Raw genomic sequence first — 5,841 nt, 5'->3', positions numbered from 1 at the left:
TATTCTCGATCATTATCCGATCATTCTGACGTAATCGAATCAGTCTGCTGCGCAAGATGGGGGGGGGGGGGGGGGCTATAATCTAAAACTACTGGTCTTTTTTTTTGTTTTTATATTATCAAGGCACTGCGTGTAAACAATAAATTAACTTAATCAAGATATATTATACGCACAGCTCTCATAACTACATGTATATAGGCCTACAGCAATATATTTTTTTCTTTATTAGAGGGCCGGCCTGGACTTTCCATGCAATGATGTTTAGCCCCCTACATGTTCTTTGTGTTGTTGTTTTTCTTTCTTAACTTTTAAGAAGACATAGTCGAGAATTGAATGAGTTTCATGATAAAATTGTTGATGCATGTCTGAATGCTGCCTTGCATGTAATGTGTAAAAGTTCAACCAAAATGTAAGGTAATACCTGGATGGAATGAGCATGTAGAGGTATATTTCAAAAATGCACTGTTTTGGCACAAGTTGTGGGTTGAAAATGATCGCCCCAAAAGTGGTGAAATCTTTGAATTGCGTAAAAAAGCAAGAACGGATTATCACAAAATTCTGAAAAAGACTTTGAGAGAGATAGATGTAATAAAGACTGAAATGGCAACTGCGATTGCATCAGGTACATGTAGTACCAGATCATTTTGGTCTGAGGTTAAGAAATACAATCGATCCAAGAATGTCAGTAGATATCCTAATGTTGTTGATGGTGTTCAAGGAAAAGATAGTATGCAGCTGGAATGTTTGCTGATAAATTTGACGGGTTATGTATCTTTCAGTGAATTGGATATGGTAGATCTTAAAAATGATATTGATAACTCTGTTGATAATAAATGCAGATGCCACGAGTGTGTACAAGATGACCATATAATAACAGAAGAAGAGATATGTAATGCAATAGCTAAGTTGAATGGGTCGAAAAAAGACGATATTAGGGGATTAATGTCTGACCATTTAATTCATGGTAAAAAGGTTATCAGTAAATATGTTGCTAAGTTATTCACAGGGATGATCTGGCATGAAATGACACCTGATAGCATGCTTCGAAGTACAATGATTGCAATTCCTAAAGGACGTTGGGCTAATTTGGGTGATTCGTGCAACTTTCGAGCAATTACGTTAAGTAGTATAATCGGAAAAGTGTTGGAGTTGGTGATTATGAAAAGAGAAATTAATAATCTGTGCACTAGTGAGCTGCAGTTTGGCTTTAAAGAAGGGCTGTCAATAACTATGTGTACCAGTATGGTAAAAGAGACAGTGTCATACTTTGTTCATGAGAAGAGTAATGTATATGGTCTTGTATTAGATGCAAGCAAAGCCTTTGATAGAGTTAATTTTGTTAAATTGTTTAAAATCATGTTATGCAAAGGAGTATGTCCCATGTTCTGTAAACTTCTATTGAATATGTATTTGGACCAAAAGATCCGTCTAAGATGGAACGGTGTTTATTCTGATTATTTTACTGTCTCTAATGGTGTAAAACAAGGTGGAATATTATCGCCCAGTCTATATTGTTTATATATTGATAGACTTCTGTCTAAACTCCAAGATAACGGTGAGGGTTGTTTTATGGGACATGTATTTGCAGGTGCTTTCTCTTATGCTGATGATTTAATCCTATTGTCACCTAGTGCTGTTGCCCTCAACAGAATGATCCTTATTTGTCAGGATTATGCTTCAGAATATGATATAAAATTCAACAGTGAGAAGAGCCAGCTTATCATATTTACATGTGATAGAAAAAAGGTAGTGGACCCACAGATCAAAGTCAGTGGTAGTCCAGTTCAGGTTGTGGATAGAATTTGTCATCTTGGTCATGTCAACAATCAGGATATTTTTAGTGATGATGTTTCCAAACCCATAGGTGATTTTAATCGTCAGTGCAATATGGTTTTGAGCAATTTCAAACATGCCAAGTGTTATTTGCGTAATATTCTGTTTCAAAAATTTTGTTGTAGTTTTTATGGAACACAGTTATATGCACTATTTGATTCATCTTTAGATGCTTTATTTAGACACTGGAGAATAGCTATTCGCAGGGTGTGGAAAGTTCCTTGGCAAACACACAATGTGTTCTTACCTTTTTTGGCCAAAACGATGTGCATAAAATTGTGGTTTCATAGAAGATGTTTAAATTTTGTCTTGTCATCTCTTAAGGCTAATAACTTTACCGTATCATATATAACAAAAATGAGTCAGTTTGGTTCATTCTCTGTGCTTGGGGGGAATATCAAATACTTGAATAGTAAATATATGATGGACCCTAGACAGGTGAATAGGCAGTGGAATAAGGTTCAGTGCAACTTAGCTAATGTGGATCGCATGGTTGAGCAAATTAGGGAACTCATTACAATGAGGGATGAAAAGGATGTATCTTATTTAACTGAAAGTGAATTGAAGGAACTTATTGACTTTCTGTGCCTACAGGCATATTGATTCATGGTCCCACCTCGGTTTTGTTTTGTTTGTTGTTGAATGGATGTTTTAAAGTGCATTTTTTAATATACTGAATATGTTTGTTTTGTAAATTGGAAAACACGTTTTTATGTATATATGCATTTTTATGCGAATAAAGAAGACTTTGAATTGAATTGAATTTTAATGTGCATAAGTTTTATGGGTCGTGTCAGTGGGTCTTTATTTTCATCTCTGACTCATATTCGCAAAGTGGTCTTTAATTCAAAACCCACCACTTGAATTAACTAAAAATATGTATATTCCCCTCCCTCCCCAGACGTCTGGAATGGAATCAGTGGTGGCAACAGTATTTTTAAACTTGCGGGGGGGGGCGAGTCGCCGGGTAAAAGGACTTTTTTGCGAGGGAGACAACTTAGGCGAACACATTTTTTTTTCGGCTAAGGCGCGCGCCCTAAATTTTGTATATATATATAGCAAATAACAAAGGTGAAAGATTTTCAACTTGTCTTAGGCCGATATTACAACTATAAAAGTCTCAAATGTTTACAAATACACATGATTTTGCATATACAAATTCATAACAAAATTTAATATTTTTCAGTCCATTCACCCATGATTTCATCATTTCTAACCACAAAGATTGCCCATCAACTAAATCAAATGCTTTTTGTATAGTCTAAAGGCACAGTACACACACCTCTTTTTTTAATAGTCAACAGTATTCTTCAAAGCAAAAATCTTGATCAACAAATTGTAGAATAGGAGTCACTGCATGCAAATAGGTCTTAACGTGTCCCTTTTCAAGTCAGTATACAGTGCGTATCAAAAAAGTTTACACTTTGAAAAAGCCTTGGGAATTAAAATATATACAACATGTGGGTAATTTTTTCACATATAATATTGGGTTTGGGTCTCATCTATCCAATGAAAGTAAAAGTTTTGACAGAATGTTACACTTGAGTGAGCTCTGTCCATTTTTGTAAAGCTCGCAGAAATCTGTTTGCGCAGAAATGCTCGTTTTCACGCTGTGTCAAAGGAAAAGGGCGATATCAAACTTACTCTGCGAAACATTTCTCATACATTTTCCTTGCACTTTCAGTCAATTTAGATAAAACGGATAATTCAAGCATTTTGTAGCAATTTTGCCACCCAAATTGAAATTTCAGCACTTAGTAAGCACAACCTTTACCCTTTTTGTGCCAGCTGCATGGATCTGAGGACATAACTGAATCTGAACTAAAGTTTATATCAGACATCTTCAGCATTTTTTCACTAAGTTTTTATCATTTAAAGTGGGTTTACATTTCATTTTTCATTTAATACTTGTTTCTCCACACTTTTTCAAAGCTTGGCAATGATTAACAAAATGAAAATCAAGCCTTAGCCATTACATGTAAATCACAGGTCAGTGTAAAGCAAATATCGTCACGATGGCTTTGGTGTGTGGGGGAGTGGGGTGGGCGCAATGCACTCTTCGAAGTGTTTTGGTCAAGGAAACAAGTTTAAAAGGGTAAAAGATATCTTCAAATAAATTTTACTAGCTAAATTCTACATGTTTTTCATGATTAAGGTCAACTTTTGTTCGCATAACTATTTCAAGGTTCTGCGCAAATCATTTTTTACTAACTTTTCAAAAGTAAGTGGTGCTCACTCAAGCGGAAATATTTCTCGACAGTTTTATCGTCATTTACTTAAATGGATCTGTACCAATGTTAAAATGTGGAAAAGTCTTCAGAATATTACAAATGGATAATTTTACAGGGTTTTTTCTAAGTGAAAACTTTTTTTTGATACGCACTGTATAGGTTAGTGAAACGACCAGTTCGTTTTCTTGTGTAAATAGATTGTATATTGATATGAAGTTATAACTGTTTGCAAACGAATGCATTCATCTTTTTTTTTTTTACTATAGTTTGTTATATGTTGTTTATATGTTGTACTCTCATACCCCGAGAGGAGGTCGATAGAGTGAATAAAATCTACTTAAATCACGAAAATGATATCATAATCTCAACGAAACCGACGCAAAGCGCAAATGATTTTTTTAATATTAATCATTACCAGATGATAACTGGACGTTCTAGGCCTAAGCACTTGACCATGAACTGAATGGGTGTATAGCTGAACAATTTTGTTGATGAGTAAGCGGAGTGCGAGCTTAATTATTCAGCACATATTTTTGAATTTCAAATATTTAGGATGTGTATCTCGCAAAAAATAAAAACAATTTAAAAAAAACTCAGATAGCGAGAATATTTTGTTGGCTTGAAGATTGGATTTCATGTAATAACATAAGAAAAAAAAGGCCCACCTAATATATATTCATGACGATGGGCATATAACTGTTTTCACAAAATATTGATAAATTTCAAAATTCAATAACTTTGTTCTATGTTATCCTATTTTGATGAAATTTGCATCATTTTACTACTTGAATTCTACTCTATTTATTTAAATACAAATATTTTCAGCCCGGACCATCCCTTTAACTATGTACAAGCGAAACCTTTCGGATCAGTGATCTCGTTGGCATATCGTACGACTCTCAATTTTGACAATAATTCCCATGAATCATAACTTTCATTCAAGATGAGGCTACAATGGCTAATGGATACACGGATATCCTGGCCATGATCCTCGTAACTTCACCCATTTTCTTGTCATTTTCTTGTAGGATAGATTTTCAAAAAGTAGGTTTCCCATTTCAAAGATCATCCGTCGCTAGTTCCTCGCCCGATCCGTGTAATTAACCTCAGGCAGATATCGGGCTAGATGATAATTATGAATGGTATATAAGGAAAACAGACTGGAGAGAAAGAGAGAGAAAAAAATATAGAGGGGGGAGAACGAGGGGAAGGGGGAGAGGGAGAGAGGATTAAGGGAGAGCAGGGGCGAATCAATGCCATTTTTCTTTTTGTGATGATGATGACGACGACGATGATGATGATGATGTTGATGATGATAATGCTGATGATGGTGATTGATGATGATGATAATGATGATGATGATGATAATGATGATGATTGATGATATTGATGATGGTGATTGTGATGATGACGGCAGTGATGACGGGAATGATGATGGCAACGATGGACGATAATCCCAACCCTCCCCATTTTTATGGTTTGATATGAGAAATCAGAGAGAAGGAGGGGGGAGGGGGAGGAAGGGGAGAGCAGGGGCGAATCAATGCCCTTTTTTCTTTTTGTGATGACGATGACGACGACGATGATGATAATAATGATGATGTTGACGATAATGCTGCTGATGATAATGATGATGATTGATGGTGATGATTGATGATGGATGATGATGTTGATTATGATGATTGTGATGATGACGGCAGTGATGACAGGAACAGGCGCGCCGGAACACTTTCAGTTTTGGGGGGGCAAAATCCCGAAAGGGGCACAATATATTTGA

This window comes from Lytechinus variegatus, chromosome 10 (assembly GCF_018143015.1).
Source record: "Lytechinus variegatus isolate NC3 chromosome 10, Lvar_3.0, whole genome shotgun sequence".
Taxonomy (NCBI): domain Eukaryota; kingdom Metazoa; phylum Echinodermata; class Echinoidea; order Temnopleuroida; family Toxopneustidae; genus Lytechinus; species Lytechinus variegatus.
The sequence above is the reverse complement of the archived record's forward strand: the minus strand, read 5'-3'. Positions refer to the sequence as shown.